This window comes from Crinia signifera, chromosome 5 (assembly GCF_055691185.1).
Source record: "Crinia signifera chromosome 5, ASM5569118v1, whole genome shotgun sequence".
NCBI classification, from domain to species: domain Eukaryota; kingdom Metazoa; phylum Chordata; class Amphibia; order Anura; family Myobatrachidae; genus Crinia; species Crinia signifera.
The window spans coordinates 72,419,136-72,438,999 of NC_139221.1; the positions used below are offsets into that span (position 1 = coordinate 72,419,136).

General features: G+C 42.4%; 1 protein-coding gene across 1 annotated transcript in view; it reads left to right on the plus strand.

Moving 5' to 3' along the window:
- The window catches only part of CCDC178 (coiled-coil domain containing 178), a 358,769-nt gene that overhangs the window by 337,268 nt on the left and 1,637 nt on the right, over window positions 1–19,864 (plus strand). The window lies entirely within an intron of this gene.

Here is a 19,864-nt window from a genome sequence, read left to right on the forward strand (position 1 = left end):
CCAGGTAGAAGAGAATATCTATGGGCGCTAGCGAGGTGGATTGTTATTGCTTAGCTGCTCACACCTGGGGGTGGTCAGACCCCTATGGGAATTGGAAAAAGAGAGAAAACAAGATGGTGGTGGAGCGCTTGAATTTAGAGAAAAGAATAAATTGCAATTTGACCAATTGGGTATTACATAAAAGATAATGTTTTAATCTATCATAGGCACTTTAGTACAATAATAAAAGCATGATAAAAAAACACAATATAACTTGCATGCAATAAAGATCAATAAAATAATAGCAATAAACACCCCTATGGAAATTTGAATGTGGACTTGAGATGGTTGGAATAAAGTCTCACTTGTTCCTAGTACTACTTTTCTATTGAACAGTTAATTATTAACTGGAGTGGCGGGTATCCATATACCTGACTGGCAGCCTGATTTCTCACTTCCCGTCGTGAGGAAAGGATGGTGAACTTCTCACGGAATGGAAGGCTCCAAAATTCAGCAGGTGGTGGTGTCCCTTTAAGAGTCCAGTTGATAAAGTGCCGGTTAGAATTTGAGGAGAGTTGGTCCAAGTGAGGGGCAATACTTGTAATCCACAGAAGGTCCAAGAGGGGTGTGTAGGCCTGATGTGTTTCGTCATCCACAGATGACTTTATCAAAGCTGTGCCATTGTGGGTCTGACCTGGGGTTTTATACTGTCAGACAGGAAGTAAAACATTTGACACCAAGCACAGTTACCCAATTGGTCATTCAAAAAAATACATAAATCTATTAAACATATTGTTATATGTTTATATATGCTGGAACGCATGCCAGATTCAGATTCCAGTATGTGGAACGCTAATAAACACTAATTGTCATTGGTGGACAGTGGGTATGTTATATATCCATATAAATAATCGCCCGGAAGGGGAGTGCGGAGAGGTCGGTGGCATGGATTATCTGCACCAGACTATCTATAGTGCGCTGATCATCAGCGTCACTTCCGGTGCTCTGGAACGCATAGTGGGAGACCGGAACTTCTGGCTCCCAACTAGTGATGCTTCCCTGTAGTTTAAGCTACGTCCACATCAATTTCTAATTAAACATTCTGGGCATGTTATCTCCCGTTTTCATTCACATCAGAGGGACTGACTTCCGGTATTCGGCTTCATTTTATTTATATCAATAGTATTTAGCCCAATAAAACATTTATTTATACAATAACCAGAAATATTGTTCTTTATTCTGATAGGATAAGTGTTGGCATAATACAGTAATAGAGGTTGGAGCAAGAAGAATTTATAAAAAAATACTTGACTAAATATAACAGTTACCATGGTGACCCATAAGGATTATCAGAAAAGGAAAAAGCATGTTGCCCCGTATGCGTTCCAGAGCACCGGAAGTGACGCTGACGATCAGCGCACTATAGACAGTCCGGCGCAGATAATCCATGCCGCCGACCTCTCCGCACTCCCCTTCCGGGCGATTATTTATATGGATATACCACATACCCACTGTCCACCAATGACAATTAGTGTTTATTTGCGTTCCACATACCGGAATCTGAATCCGGCATGCGTTCCAGCAACCGGAAGTGTAGCACAAATGACATTTGAAGAGGAAACTACACCTTTGAGATGACTTATTTACATGTATGGTTAAATATTCAACTGCCTCCTGTATCCTTCTAATCATATATAAACATATAAACATATGTTTAATAGATTTATGTATTTTTTTGAATGACCAATTGGGTGACTGTGCTTGGTGTCAAATGTTTTACTTCCTGTCTTACAGTATAAAACCCCAGGTCAGACCCACAATGGCACAGCTTTGATAAAGTCATCTGTGGATGACGAAACCAAAAACTGTGAGGAGCATTAATAATAATACAGATATGAACGTTAAATCATTAATAATCCGTACGGTCAATAGAACATTTTTCTAGCACAAAAAGATGTCATCTCTTATTTAACCATCATGTATAATTCATAGAAATGCCAGCAGTCCCACTAGAGAAACACATTCAAATTAATTTCTTCATTTAAACCAAATGGAGTCAGAGAGATAAGGTTATAGATAAATTCAGTCTCCTTTTGTAGAAGAGTGAGGTGCCAGTCACCTCCTCTCTTTGGTGCATTAACTTGATAAGGGGGCATGAATTTAAAGTCCTTTACTGTGTGTCCCACTTCAAAAAAGTATCTCTCAACTGGAGGATAGTGTGATCCTGGATGAATGGTGCATCCCAATCCTTTCTTTTAACATGCTGATAGTTTTGCCTATGTATAATAGTTGACAAGGGCAAACTATATCATAGACAGTAAATTTGCTATCGCAAGTCATGTGTTGATTAAGTCTGTGTTTGGATCCTGACTTAGGGCAGTATTCCATGAGAATTTTCTCCATGCATGGTGAGAGGTTTTTTTCTCTCGCCATGCACTCCCCGTGTTTTTACGGAGATTCTCCATGTTTGGAGATTCTCCGTCACGGGTCTTTATACACTATTCAATGTCGCAGGGGCTCGTTGCCCCTCGCGGCGAATCTTAACCCCTGCAGCGGACGAGCGTCCGCTGCAGGGAGCCATGGGACGGTGGCAGGCAGGGAGATTGAAGTCTCCCTGCCTGCCCCAAAATGTATGTGGAGGGGAGGAGGGCTCCCCGGGACCCTGGCAGCACAGGCTGCCCCCCCCCAGAGCCAGCAGGAGACCGAGTAAATTCACTGCTCCCGATCATGCATATGTAATGATCGGGTGCAGTGAATATATGAATATCTAATGAGTGGCTCTTGGCTCCGGCCCCCTGCTGGCTGTTATGTGTATATATATATATTTTTTTAATTGAATATATATATATGTGCTATAAGCACATGAATAAAAATAGCATGCCCCTTCACAGAATAAAATTCCTGATTTTTTGACACCAAAATAATAAAAAAAAAAAATATTTTAAAAGTTCACATTCCACTTCTCCATGAAAAGATGTAGAATTGCTACATGGAGAGACACAGCGAAAATCACTTAGAAAGACGGCGAAAATATCACATTGAATTAGGGTGGTTCACTTTTTGAGACCAAAATTCTCCGTCCAACGCGAAAAAAGCACAAATTCTCCATAAAACACGGAGAATTTTTCTCATTGAATACTGCCCTTAGGATAAATAAACGAATCGCCCATCATCATATGTTGACAATTTACACAAGACCCACACTTGAATGCTCTGTTTCTGCTTGTTAACCAGGTGGTTTTAGGTGCTGGACTGATGTCTGAAAACGTGATCTGGTTTTTGAATTATCAAGAAAAATGTATTTTTTACGTTACCAATATGCTGCCATGTGCTTGTTTTAACAAGCACATGGCAGCATATTGGTAACATATAAAGGTACAGGGTTACTTATCATCAATCCTTTCTACTTCATATATATATATATATATATATATATATACATACATACATACAGATGGGGCCGGGCTCATCCTTTGCTGGCGCCCGCCAGATCCCCTTCTCTGGCATGCGCCGTGGATAGGGACTGGGTCCCCGTATCACCGTGGCTGGGCAGCGTCTTCCTGCCCGTCTCCCCTTCAAGGAGACACTACCCAGTTCAGGGGGGGCAGGGCGGCAAGGGGGACCGGCGGCAACGGTAATCAGTAATGTCCGTCTTACAATTCAATAAAAGTAAATACACTTGTAGATGTTCATTTTGAAAGAAGCTTTTTCTTTTTCTTTTCAATACATGTGACCAGTACCCAACGCGTTTCGTGTCTTGGAGACTTCATCAGGGGTCTCTAAGAGACGAAACACGTTGGGTACTGGTCACATGTATTGAAAAGAAAAAGCTTCTTTCTAAATGATTAAGGGCGCTGTAGACACTATTGATGGTGTCAAAGAAAATACAGGAGTGGACTTTTCAAACTTCCTGAGGCGCAACCAGTCCAGATGTTTCTCTGGCCGTTAGTACTTCATTCAGTATTTCTGTTAATTTTTGCGATGGTTCTCAGGAAATAAATAAAAAAAGAAGCCACCAATTAGATATAGACTCAATGAAGAATAATTTAAAAAATTCTGCTGCTGGAGTGAAGTAGGAGAGCATAGACGGGCGTACCCTACTCACAGCGTGAATGGCACTGTATGTGCACGTAGCAGCTACTTGTTCCGTTGGTGGTTTCTCTATGGCCTCCTTCTTGACTCCCAGTGATGTGTATCCCATACAAATAAAAAGTGAACAACAATGTGTGACTCCGTTTACTTATACTGTGAAATACTTATAATATATCATAGGAGAGAAATCCTATAGGCGCACCTCACTCACTTGTAACAAGGGGGAGGCACACACATAAAGGTTTCTTTTCCTATTTAGTGCATCCAATACATATATGGGTGTAGTGAATAATAGTAGGCGTACCCCACTCACGGTATATATGGAGATTTCTAAGCCCGTAGCGGGTTCTTTGCCTTTTTGTGTCCTTTTCAGGTATTTGCAGTGGTCAGGATTTCTCCATCCAAGGTGTATATGAATTAAGTAGAAGAAAAACAAACAATGTGTAGTCTCGACACAACTCCTTATATATCTATCTTAGATCTGTAAGGCAGTGAATTCTTTACCAAAAGATGTGGTAATGTAAATGTACATCCGTACAGTGACTCACAAAGAGTAGTGCTCTTTACATGTGCATAAAGGTATCTTTATGTGCCCCGTGCCCCTAAGTTGTGGATATATATCCTTCACCAGGTGAAAAAAGATCAGAATTTTTATACCCCGTAATGGTGGAATGATCTGAATAATAACCGTAATGGCGTACCCAGACTTACGATGACGTAAGTCTTTACACTCCTGTACCGTTTTCTTTAGCTCTGTACTGCTGGTATTTTACTGGGAATTCCTCATCCAGACATATAGCCAGTATGCACAGGGTAAAAAGAAAAAAGTATCTCAGAGTTCTTTCCCAAAAAATGGGATTCTTTTCAACAATTCAAGGCAGAGTGACAATAGACTTTTTCTTCATAAAAAAGTTATTTATTTTCCAAAAACTCCTCCATCCCCATGATGGTAGGATACCACAAATTCCAAAAGACAGTTTATGAGACCCACAATGGTCATACACAGGGTTTAAAAACGAAAAAAACAGGAAAAATTTAAAAAATATATAAAAAACATATACATACATCCAATGTTGGGTAAAAAGATGTGATGGCTGCTCACTCTCCACACTGGCTGACTATTGGTGGTGTGAAGTTCCAACTAGTAGGGGATTTTGGGGCAGATGTATCATAGCAGCGCTTATCGCGCCGCTATGATACTTCCTGCTTCGCCTCAATAGCGAGGCGAAGCAGGAAGGGACATCGACAAGATGTATTAACATCTTGTCTGCCGAAGCGGGGGAGCGTTAACTCCCCCCTTCGGCGATGTCCCTTTCTGAAGATAGCGCATCAGTTAATACTGATGCGCTATCTCCTGTCCCCCGGCCGGCAGCACTGGGCATGCGCGGGATCTCGCTGTTCACGCGAGATCCCCAGCGCAGCCCAGACCTAACAGCAGGGACAGCGCTGTCCCTGCTGTTTAGATAGGGCTTCGCCAGCCTGATGCTGGCGAAGCCAAACCCGGCTTCGTGCGGAACGGTCAGCGATGCTGACCGTTCATACATTCGGCCTGCTATCATTTTGATAGCAGCGCCGATATGGACAGGGGAGCATAGCGCCCCTGTCCATTACCGCATCCTGGCGCCTTCATACATGGGGGAGAAGCGGTATCAGTGCACATAACGTGCGCTGATACCCTTCTTCCCCATAACGACGGATCATACATCTGCCCCAAAGTGTCAACAGCGACCACCTAAATTTGTATTTTAATAGCGCAATTTTAGAGATTTGTTTTTATATATATATATATATATAGGTTGTCTTTCTCAGCTCACGTCCTGATGAAAAGGCCGACACGGCCTTGAAACGTCGACATATGACGCTGTTTGTGAACTTTTTTCTTGTATCTAATAAAATGACCTAACAGTCTTGAAGCCTGCTGAGTGCCGCCCTACACTGGTACACCTAGCGATAGGTAACCAGCAACCGTCTCTATATATATATATATATATATCTGTCGTGCGGTCGGCAGCTCCACCAAATAACACAGAGAAACGGACCCCGGTGCCTTCCCTGGCAGGGAATCTCTCACCACCAACAATACAGGAACGGTTAGGGCGGCACTCACTGGATTTCAATCAAAGAATAACGCCTGGACACAGGTAGTTCTGTTCTGTCCGAACAGAACTACCTGTGTCCAGACGTTATTCTTTGATTGAAAACCAGTGAGTGCCGCCCTAACCGTTCCTGTATATATATATATATATATATATATATATATATATATATATATATATATACACACATTGTAGGGGCTCTGCACACACTAAATTAACTGATAATAAATAGTGGAGATTTGGTTCATGAATTGATCAATGCATTTAAGCCTGCAGCCCCCTTCACGGGACCCCACTTTTCTGCAGGTTCTAACACTATCGCTCAAAATGGCTACAATACACATACCTATCACATCAATGTTTGATTCCAGGCATGCTATCTGGTCTAAAGCTCACAGCAGACTATGCTTTTATATGTGAGAAGTTACCAACACACCTGTCACTAATCATCTAGGGAACTGGTTAACATAAGCTATGCACTATAGGTTAATACAGGGTGCATGAGAAAATGTGACCACAATAAGACTAATTAAAAAAATTAATCTAATAAACAATATATACACTAAACATCGTCACTCACCTTTCCTAGTTTTGGGGTGCCCTATGGCTTGTGACCACATTGTTTGAACAGACATTGTAGGGGCTCTGCACACACTAAATTAACTGATAATAAATAGTGGAGATTTGGTTCATGAATTGATCAATGCATTTAAGCCTGCAGCCCCTTCACGGGACCCCACTTTTCTGCAGGTCCTAACACTATCGCTCAAAATGGCTACAATACACATAGCTATCACATCAATATTTGATTCCAGGCATGAGAAAATGTGACCACAATAAGACTATTTAAAAAAAATTAATCTAATAAACAATATATACACTAAACATCATTTAGTGTATATATATATATATATATATATATATATATATATATATATATATATATATATAAGAATGGTATCGGTGCTGGCGGCACTCAATGCGGGGAGACTTCGTGATAAATAAAGACAAGCTGACACCGCACAGCTTGGGTGCTAACAGTTTCGGAATTTAATTCCTTTGTCAGAGTACAACAAACATGAAATAAACTACTTACCTAAGTAAGCTCCCACACCGTGCACCTCCACCGTGATCCCCAGCGTCCCAGACCCGGTGACCAGGGGTGACGTCATCGGCGCCGCGCCCCGCATCAGCCGGAGCGGGTTGCTATGGGGACCTGTGTAAACAAAGTGAAAAAAAGGTATTAGAGCCGCATAGGTACTGGGGGTAAGATGCCCGCACTAAGATACAATCAATGGCAATAAGGCATAATAATGGCATGGGAAATATCGACATGCATACAGTAATCAATGGAATGGCTGAAAGATAAAGAGTCTGAGAGAACAAGTTGCCAGGCTTCAGGGGGGAAAAAAAGACGGCAAACTGGGGCATACACGCTGGATGCTGATACGTAATGGTTCAGAGAATAGGGTTTCTATAGAAAACAACTAAGGGACAGGTATTCATTCAGTCCAGACGGAGCAATGGTGTTCAGTTTATAGATCCATGACGCCTCCCGTTGCAGGAGCAGCTTGCCGCGGTCACCTCCTCTCTTGGGGGGGGATACCTGTTCGATCATCCAATATCTGAGTGATGGAAGAGTGTGTCTGTGGTCTTTAAAGTGACGGGCAACGGGCTGATCACATACTGCTCCCTCCAGGGCCAGCTTGATGGAGGATCTGTGTACTGCCATGCGTTCTTTAAAAGTACGTGTGGTTTTACCCACATATACCAATCCGCACGGACATCTGATGGCATATACGACGTAACGGCTGCTACAGGTGAGTACTTGGTGTATTTTAATGTTGCGACCAGATTGAGGATGTTTGAATGTACTGCCGGTCTCCATATGTCGGCAGGTAGCACAGCCGATACATTGGTAATTGCCAGGTTTCTTCGTCATGAAGTGAGTCCTGGGTGTTGTACCCATGCCTGCCACATCACTCTTAACAAGATAGTCTCTCAAATTCCTCCCTCTCTTGTAGCAGGGCAGGATTGTAGCAGTTCGTAGCTGTGGCAGATCGGGGTCTTCTGATACCAGAGGCCAAAATCGTTTGGCTGTGTTAACAATGTCCATACTGCGGGTGGAGAAAGTATTGACGAGGGGTATCCGATTGGCCTGTGTCTTGCGCTGAGTGTTAGTTCTCAGTGTGTCAGCTCTCGGGACACCTAGCGCTTTCTCCTTGGCCAGTGTGAGTTGCTCGAGGTTGTAGCCCCGAAGGAGGAACTTACGCATCATCAAGTCCATTTTAATGTTGGCATCTATATCGGAACTGCATATTCGTCGTACCCTCAGGAACTGGGAAAAGGGTAGTCCCTTCTTGAGCGCTGGTGGATGATGACTCGAGGCTGCAAGAAGATTGTTCCTATCAGTGGGTTTCTGATAGATGGTGGTGGTAAGTCCTGTCTCTGTGATGTTTATACAGACATCCAGATAGTGAATCGAGCTGTTACTGTGTTCAAAAGTAAACTTGATATTTTCATCAGCATCATTCATTCTGGTTAGGGTGTTAGTGAGAAGTTCTTCCGGACCTGTCCAAATCATCAAGATATCGTCAATATACCTCTGGTAGAGGGCCAGATGTTGGGTTATATCAGGTTTGGATAGCAGAATGTCCTTTTCGACTTCAAACATGAAGGCATTCGCATAGGTCGGGGCGACGCAACTGCCCATTGCGCACCCCTTGAGTTGCAGGTAAAATGCACCGTCAAATTGGAAGTAATTTCTGGTGAGTGTGCATTCCAGCAGGTGGAGATAGAACATGATATCAGGTCCCTGATATTTCATGCTGTTGGTGATAAGTCGTCGTGTCGCCTCCAGACCCCTTTGATGGGGGATATTGGTGTATAAACTTACCACATCTGTGGTACAGAGTATACAATTGGGAGGTAATGGTGGTAGTTGCTGTAGCTTCAGTATAAGGTTAGTAGTGTCCTTAAGGTATGCGGATTGCTCCTGGATAACTGGCTGAAGATAAGCGTCCAAGTATTGGGAAATGGAATAATATAGGGAACCACGAGCCGAGATTATAGGGCGGCCAGGTGGGTGCACAGGGTCCTTGTGGAGTTTTGGAAGCGTGTAAAGGAGGGGAATTTTCGGATTGCTCACTTTTAGGGCTTCCATACAGTATTGTGGTCCCTTCGTGCCGACAAATCTACATAACCCTTTTAATAGCAAAATCGAAATGCACAGATTTGGCCGTGCATTACGCTTAAAGGAACACTTTGGGGACACAGCCATTATCCCCAGATTATTACCCCCATCCATAAGAACCACCTCCATCTTTAACCCTCCATTCTCTAGTAACTCCATTCGCAGTTACAACAAAATCCTCGATAAAAAAGTATGTGCTGACATCCCGGAGCCGACACGGGCGCCCATGAACATGTCTCACACTGAGCTTAAAGCCTTAAATGATCTCAGCCGCTATCAGGATATTATCGTACGACCAGCCGACAAAGGGGGAGCAGTGGTAGTGATGGACCTTGATTTCTATAAAAATGACATCTATCGCCAATTGGCTGACACCACCGTTTACCGTAAACTACCAGCAGACCCTACAAGCGAATTCAAGAAGGAACTTGATTTGATTCTCCTCACAGCGGTTCAGGACAACATTATCTCACAATACTGTATGGAAGCCCTAAAAGTGAGCAATCCGAAAATTCCCCTCCTTTACACGCTTCCAAAACTCCACAAGGACCCTGTGCACCCACCTGGCCCCCCTATAATCTCGGCTCGTGGTTCCCTATATTATTCCATTTCCCAATACTTGGACGCTTATCTTCAGCCAGTTATCCAGGAGCAATCCGCATACCTTAAGGACACTACTAACCTTATACTGAAGCTACAGCAACTACCACCATTACCTCCCAATTGTATACTCTGTACCACAGATGTGGTAAGTTTATACACCAATATCCCCCATCAAAGGGGTCTGGAGGCGACACGACGACTTATCACCAACAGCATGAAATATCAGGGACCTGATATCATGTTCTATCTCCACCTGCTGGAATGCACACTCACCAGAAATTACTTCCAATTTGACGGTGCATTTTACCTGCAACTCAAGGGGTGCGCAATGGGCAGTTGCGTCGCCCCGACCTATGCGAATGCCTTCATGTTTGAAGTCGAAAAGGACATTCTGCTATCCAAACCTGATATAACCCAACATCTGGCCCTCTACCAGAGGTATATTGACGATATCTTGATGATTTGGACAGGTCCGGAAGAACTTCTCACTAACACCCTAACCAGAATGAATGATGCTGATGAAAATATCAAGTTTACTTTTGAACACAGTAACAGCTCGATTCACTATCTGGATGTCTGTATAAACATCACAGAGACAGGACTTACCACCACCATCTATCAGAAACCCACTGATAGGAACAATCTTCTTGCAGCCTCGAGTCATCATCCACCAGCGCTCAAGAAGGGACTACCCTTTTCCCAGTTCCTGAGGGTACGACGGATATGCAGTTCCGATATAGATGCCAACATTAAAATGGACTTGATGATGCGTAAGTTCCTCCTTCGGGGCTACAACCTCGAGCAACTCACACTGGCCAAGGAGAAAGCGCTAGGTGTCCCGAGAGCTGACACACTGAGAACTAACACTCAGCGCAAGACACAGGCCAATCGGATACCCCTCATCAATACTTTCTCCACCCGCAGTATGGACATTGTTAACACAGCCAAACGATTTTGGCCTCTGGTATCAGAAGACCCCGATCTGCCACAGCTACGAACTGCTACAATCCTGCCCTGCTACAAGAGAGGGAGGAATTTGAGAGACTATCTTGTTAAGAGTGATGTGGCAGGCATGGGTACAACACCCAGGACTCACTTCATGACGAAGAAACCTGGCAATTACCAATGTATCGGCTGTGCTACCTGCCGACATATGGAGACCGGCAGTACATTCAAACATCCTCAATCTGGTCGCAACATTAAAATACACCAAGTACTCACCTGTAGCAGCCGTTACGTCGTATATGCCATCAGATGTCCGTGCGGATTGGTATATGTGGGTAAAACCACACGTACTTTTAAAGAACGCATGGCAGTACACAGATCCTCCATCAAGCTGGCCCTGGAGGGAGCAGTATGTGATCAGCCCGTTGCCCGTCACTTTAAAGACCACAGACACACTCTTCCATCACTCAGATATTGGATGATCGAACAGGTATCCCCCCCCAAATGAGGAGGTGACCGCGGCAAGCTGCTCCTGCAACGGGAGGCGTCATGGATCTATAAACTGAACACCATTGCTCCGTCTGGACTGAATGAATACCTGTCCCTTAGTTGTTTTCTATAGAAACCCTATTCTCTGAACCATTACGTATCTGCATCCAGCGTGTATGCCCCAGTTTGCCGTCTTTTTTTCCCCCCTGAAGCCCGGCAACTTGTTCTCTCAGACTCTTTATCTTTCAGCCATTCCATTGATTACTGTATGCATGTCGATATTTCCCATGCCATTATTATGCCTTATTGCCATTGATTGTATCTTAGTGCGAGCATCTTACCCCCAGTACCTATGCGGCTCTAATACCTTTTTTTCACTTTGTTTACACAGGTCCCCATAGCAACCCACTCCGGCTGATGCGGGGCGCGGCGCCGATGACGTCACCCCTGGTCACCGGGTCTGGGACGCTGGGGATCACGGTGGAGGTGCACGGTGTGGGAGCTTACTTAGGTAAGTAGTTTATTTCATGTTTGTTGTACTCTGACGAAGGAATTAAATTCCGAAACTGTTAGCACCCAAGCTGTGCGGTGTCAGCTTGTCTTTATTTATCACGAAGTCTCCCCGCATTGAGTGCCGCCAGCACCGATACCATTCTTGCATACTCTACCTTTGGAGGGCACCGGGAGCCAATGACCACAGTCTCTGTGGAGTGCCGGTCGTATACAACGATATATATATATATATATATATATATATATATTTATACCGTGTTTCCCCGATAATAAGACACTGTCTTATTTTTTTTTTGTAACAAAAAACACCCTAGGGCTTATTTTTGGGGTAGGGCTTATTTTAATTAACATGCCCACCATGCCCCCAGTCCTGCTTTTATAGCCACCATGCCCCCAGTCTTTCTTTCACAGCACCTTGCCCCCAGTCCTGCTTTCACAGCCCCCAGTTACAGCACCATGCCCCCAGTCCTGCTTTCACAGCCCCCAGTTACAGCACCATGCCCCCAGTCCTGCTTTCACAGCCCCCAGTTACAGCACCATGCCCCCGGCCCTGCTCCTCACCTACAACCTTCTTCCAGTTCCAGTTGTTCTTCTTGCTTTCCACCGGCACCGCTGCTATCCGCTCCGGCCATGTACAGAAGCCGCGTGATGAGCGCAGTGACATCATGCGCAGGGCGCGATGCATCCCTGGGACCTGGAGCTGGGGTATTCAACGGCAGAACAGCATTGTACTGTACAGCATCCCTCAAGCGGCGGTGAAGGGGGTTAGCGGGAGTTAGAGTGGACCTGAGGGTATTGAAGTTGGTGAACGCACTCAGGTAATGTGAATTTTGATAGGGCTTATTTTCGGGGTAGGGCTTATTTTGGACCCGTCATCAAAAGCCAGGGTAGGGCTTATTTTCGGGGTAGGGCTTATTATCGGGGAAACACGGTATATATATATATATATATACACACATATATATATATATTGACAGAGTCCGCACTCAATTTTGCAAGCTTTCAAAAGGGGGTGCTCCAACAGATGAATGAACATCAAAAGGTACAATTGTGGATGAAATGGGCACTCACCAAGGTCTTAATCAGCAGCAGAGTTTATTGTAGATACAGAGGTACATCCGACGTAACGTAACGTTTCGATCTAGTATAGATCGTCATCAGGAATTTGTACAGCAAATGTAACTGATATCATGTTCAAACAGGCAACCTGATATCCATCCTCAGAAAGGATACAACTGTATAGCCTCACCGGGCCAGTTTATATACCTAAACCCCGGAAGTGATGTCATCACTTCCTGGTTACACACTCAGTATCTACAATAAACTCTGCTGCTGATTAAGACCTTGGTGAGTGCCCATTTCATCCACAATTATTTATATATATATATATATATATATATATATATATATATGGGGAATGGCAAAGGGGGGCCACACAGTGCGCTCAATGGGAGTAATGCGACAAGCTGCAACCCTGAAAGGATCCCCTGTTAGATGGGACCCGGTTAAAGAAATGGAGAAAATGGGGGGTTTTCAGGGTGCGCTAAGAACCTTATATAATTAAACTGTACAATTCAAATTATAAAAACAGTTTATTAAAAAGTTGCTCACAGGAGCATAGCAGTAAATATGTAAGGTTCAATTACAGTTGCAGTGAACCGATGGTGTTACAACAAATTGTACAAATAAACAAATGTCCATAAACGCCAGTTTAGCCCAACGCGTTTCGTCGTACACACGACTTCCTCAGGGGCATGATTCAATACGATGGTCAAACTGTAAGTTACAATACAAGAAAATCAATACATAATGCTTGATTGATAAAAATAATTATTTTTCTTTAAAAAAATAGATTTTGAAAACATAGGGAAGAGAATAGCAGGTGTGAGAGAGGGACAGGGAATACAATTGGAACATATAGATCTTTTTGGATCACATACCGATGGTGGTTGGACACTAGGAGTTTCCTAGAAGGCACAATATTTTGGTTGTGGGAACTCGATTTATAGACAATGAACGTGGTGTCCTACAATTGGAACCAATAGAATCCTTAATATGACATAAATATGGCCGAAGTCATTACAAAAAGGCATTTAGAAAAAATACATTTTTTAAAAAATGTGAAAATTGAAACCAGGGGGGAGGACAAATTGAGCAAATGATACATACCACCAGCCGTGATAAATATAAGTATAGAAATAGATTTCTTGGCGTGCAGATAATGTCTGATGATGGAAATAAAATATATATCCAATTAGCTGAGGGTTTTTTTTTTTTTTTTTTTTTAAACCATATATACACGACCACTGAACTTAAACACCACTTGTGGAATGATTACTGCCAGGCTGACATATTCATGCTTAATTCATGTCAGCCTGGCAGTAATCATTCCACAAGTGGTGTTTAAGTTCAGTGGTCGTGTATATATGGTTTTAAAAAAAAAAAAAAAAAAAAAAAAAACCCTCAGCTAATTGGATATATATTTTATTTCCATCATCAGACATTATCTGCACGCCAAGAAATCTATTTCTATACTTATATTTATCACGGCTGGTGGTATGTATCATTTGCTCAATTTGTCCTCCCCCCTGGTTTCAATTTTCACATTTTTTAAAAAATGTATTTTTTCTAAATGCCTTTTTGTAATGACTTCGGCCATATTTATGTCATATTAAGGATTCTATTGGTTCCAATTGTAGGACACCACGTTCATTGTCTATAAATCGAGTTCCCACAACCAAAATATTGTGCCTTCTAGGAAACTCCTAGTGTCCAACCACCATCGGTATGTGATCCAAAAAGATCTATATGTTCCAATTGTATTCCCTGTCCCTCTCTCACACCTGCTATTCTCTTCCCTATGTTTTCAAAATCTATTTTTTTAAAGAAAAATAATTATTTTTATCAATCAAGCATTATGTATTGATTTTCTTGTATTGTAACTTACAGTTTGACCATCGTATTGAATCATGCCCCTGAGAAAGTCGTGTGTACGACGAAACGCGTTGGGCTAAACTGGCATTTATGGACATTTGTTTATTTGTACAATTTGTTGTAACACCATCGGTTCACTGCAACTGTAATTGAACCTTACATATTTACTGCTATGCTCCTGTGAGCAACTTTTTAATAAACTGTTTTTATAATTTGAATTGTACAGTTTAATTATATAAGGTTCTTAGCGCACCCTGAAAACCCCCCATTTTCTCCATATATATATATATATATATATATATATATATATATATATATATATATATATATATATATATATATATATATATATATGTTATCCAGCTCTAATAAATGAATAACCCCACCCAAATTTAACTCTCTCTGCACATGTTACATCTGCCCCACCTGCAGTGCACATGGGTTTGCCCATTTTTTTCCAAACAAATTTGTACTGCAATCAGATCTGAATAAGGGCCTATTTGAGGATGCTAGAGGAGCCTCCTCGAGCATTCTCAAAAGTGTCTGCTGTAAGGGGGTGGACATTTTGTGAAAGCTATTTTTTGCCATTATCAGGAGCCAGCCAGAAGGAGAGCTGGGACTGCAGACAACCTAAAGTAGATCTGCGGGTCCCGGCCACACAACCGGCAGCGGCAACAGCAAGCAGCGCCAGTGGGGTAAGGCAGGGCTAGGGAAGTGCATCAATAGTCCCGCAGACTACCCGTGACCGCCTGCATCCTTTGAAATGTGATTAATAAATAAATAAACAGACCAAAACCATCATTAGTCTCACAAATGCATGGCACGGCCCAATCACTTTATTCCTCACATGTTTTGTGTACAGGAACAAGATCTGCCTCATCTCAAAAATTGGTCTACATACAGTACAGAACTTGGAGATGGTACAGTAACTGCCTCATGATTTACAGAAGTGTTTTATTTAATAATAATAAGCGATGACACCAGCACTAAACACATACTGTTATATTGTGCCTATTGTGTTTCATGAGTAATACCAGGGTTCATTTTGTATGTTTGTCTAGTCTGTAAAAGCAAAGCACAGTGTCTAGATATATCTCGATTTAACGGTAACCTTGATTATGGTAACGATGCTAACATATAATGTTATGATAATATATATATATATATATATATATAGACAATGTTAATATATATATGTATATATATATATATATATATATGTATATATATATATACACACACACACAGTTTATATATATTTATATAATGTGTTTGTGTGTGAGAACTCTAGCAGATGATAGAAAATGTGTAGTCATCTGTGTCCAATTTAGCTCGCCAGCCTATTATTATAATACTGTATTTGAAATATGAGTCAAGTGGGTACTACAGCTTTTATTTCTGAGTTATGGAAGCAAACACATGTGGCTAGTCAACTGCAAATTCTTAGGAACATAACAATGTATTCAATGAAAATGAGGCAGCACTGAACATTTCCTGCACAGCTTTGCAGGTTTTAGAAACCACCCAGCACAGAGATGCCTAAACCACTGCATCCTGGTAGTGTAACTGTCCCTGCAACATAAATATAATACCAGTCTCAGGGATAATGTCAGAAACATGGAGATGTGACACCGAAAGACGAGAACACAGAACTCTTCTATATTATGCTGGAAACACACAGCAGTGATGACGACAACGTACAAACAGCAGATAAAACACAGGTGGTTTACACTGTTGTACCATTTGTCTCATGAAGTAGGGCAATGCTTGTCTACGTAATATATAGCGCATTACATTTACAGAGTGTCAGCTTCTGTTTTATGTTGTACAGTCATGTGCGGTAACCAGGCTAGAATGCCTATAATAAACCTCTAACTGACTTACAGTATACCATGGGGAAATCAGATTCAATTTCACTGTAGAGGGAGATGTTGTAACAATGGAAATTGATTACAAGTAAGTAGGAAATGTTACATTAAATGTATTAAGTAAAATGCAGGAATACAGGATTATTACCTGTGCTTAGAGGATGATGTAAATACATCTAACGCAGTGAAAGTTTGTTTCTTGTCCAAAGACAGATCTACAGTATATACTGAACACATAGCAAGGAAAACATAGGGCAGGACAGAGGGGAAGGTATTGGGCCAGATCAGTTCTCTGAGACCATTATTATATAACGGCAATTTAGATTTCAGGTGCCCTTGTATACCAACCTTTTGGCTTAGCTGGTTGTGAAATGAGCAAGTTATTGAAAGTACTGTATAGTAAGACATGAGCAGCGCTACAGTGCACAGAACTGACGGTATAGGTTTCGGCCAGAGTCACCAGATTACACATTATAGAGACATATGCTTCCTGTAAAAGGGTGAGTTGACATACAGATGGAGTTGCTCTTATTATTGCTGGTGAATCGTCAGCCGCCGGGATCTGTCTCCGACACACACGTTGGGGGGATGGCGCTTACTGCGCCAGGAGCCACTCAGATGAGAGTGTGTCCATCTGTGTACAGTGTTCAGGTTCATAGCCCCTTCCCACTCGATTGTTAGCTCCTCAGAGTTGGGCCCTCTTCTATTTTGTTGTCAAAGCCCTCTCCTCATATTTCACTTACAGCTCTCTCCTGCTACTTACATTTACAGTAAGCTGTATTGTTTATTGAAGTGTGGAGCATACTTGTCTACCTGACCCTCTCCATGCGGGAGACAATGCTCTGCTCCTGGACTTCCCTGGTAATGTATGATTGCCATCACCTGTCAGGAGCAAGGTAAAGGTGTTTCACCACAGGTGATGACAATCATATATTACCAGGGAAGTCCAGGAACAGAGCATTTTCTCCCGCATGGAGAGGGTCAGGTAGGCAAGTATGGTGTGGAGCTCTTTGTTATCTGTACTTGATTTTTGTTGTTTATTTACTGTAATATTCAGTTCTGTCTATGGTGTACAGAGGTTGTTCTGGGGTGACTGCGCAGTAGACTTGGTTGAGGTGGGTCGGCTGCGGGGTGTTGGAGGTATACTACAGGGTACCTCTTTGGAGAGAAATTATATGGAATATGCACCACCCTGCGCTCAGTGTCACCTAACCCTATTTGATGTGCGTACTAGGAATTTAGCGATGCTTTATATATCACATGGGTGCATATTCCATATCATTTCAGTTCTGTCTCCCTGTACTGTTCTATTGTATGCCCTTTGTTCGGCGCTGTGAACACATGTGGCTCCTTATATACAGATGGAGACGCACGTACAGCAGTGCCCTCTATGACTTCGATAGCTCCGTAGATGTGAGCTCCCATGAAGCCCTGGCTGAAACCCGGTAGCCATTTAGTTAACCCCTCGGTGCTCCAGTGTGGCCCGCTTGAACAGTTTGACATTCATACTGTAGCGCAAATCTGTGTTTAACCAGTGTAGCGTAATGACACGCACATACAGCAGTGTAACCTACAGTACAGTGCAGATGGAGCCGCAGTTATCTTTTCTGCCTTCGTGGAGCATCGACCAATCTGGGCCATGCGAGCATCTCATACGCATGCGCGTCCCATTCTCTGTGTATGTACTGTGTACGCGCTCACTTATCCCCATATCCCATTATAAATAGCGTAATGAAGTGCACAACTGCAATAGTATTTTCTGAAAAAAAAATGTTCATTTGACATACTGAACAGTACAGTATATTACAGTACAGTAGTTCTTGTGCTAAAGTGCATTTCAATGGACACTTAGCGCACGCAGATTCTTTCACTATAGCATTGCATTAGACATCTGACACATGCACTGTGGTGATTTTAATTAACAACATCTGGTGGATGATCGTTGGTATTGCATTCATTGGGTAACGCCATATGCCATGCTGTGCGACTTATTGCACTGCTGCGTGACTAGTTGCGCTGTAGCGAGTTGGCAGGACAAACGCCATAGGCAGAATAGATGACAGTGGCTCCTCCTGTGTAAAATGTAATAATAGTAATAGCCAACCAGAGGCCTCCTACTGTCAGATTGGTTACATGTGCAATACACAGTTCAGTGTTGGGCCACTGTTCACCAAGCTCCCATCACATTTCATCATTTACCATTCCTTTGCTTTTGGTGAACCCTGTGTACTAGAAAACAATACAACGGTATGTGACCAATCACCACTCCATCTGAACACACCATCTGTAGGATAAGAAGGCAATACAGTCCTCATATAGATTACTTTGAGTGTAGAATCCTGATAGCCAGATGTCAAGAGGATTCTACATTATAAGATATGTACTAGAAAGACAGTATTGGTTGTCCAGTAATGATCAACAACTGAGGGGGCGGGACAGGTGGTGCTGTACTAAACACCATATGCTGGCCATAGGCATGCGCAGCCCATTTTCTTAGGGGGTGCACCATTGGAGACGCTTGTCTATTGCTGCATTCTGGTCGTGTCTATCGCTGCCTACTGGGCATCATTGCAAACTAAATAGGTGACTTACTTATGTATATGGGCTTCAGAATGAATCATTCCCCCCACACACACTAGAAATTGGTGCAGTGCGTGCCAGGGGTACTGCAAAAATGTACACCATAATGCCCATTAAACATAATGCCACATACTATAATGCCCATTAAAGAAAATGCCATACAATGTAATGACCATTAAACATATAGCCATACACCATAATGCCCAATAAACATATAGCCATACATTGTAGTGGTCATTACACATAATGCCACACACTGTAATGCCCATTACAAATTATACCACACATCGTAATGCCTATTACACATTATACTACATATTGTAATGCCTATTACATATTATGCCACATAAGTGAAGCTTACCTATATGATTATCATTTATTTATGTGGTGTCACAAGGGTTCTGCACCTCCTGACAATACATAGATGAGCAAAAAAACTAAAGAAGAAAATAACGATTTACAGTACAAATGCAAATTAGGACAAGTACATGGTAAATATAAGACAGTTGAAGCAGACACTGATGCAATGCTTGTTACCAGGTGGAAGGTTACATGTTCATTTCTAGGGGGAG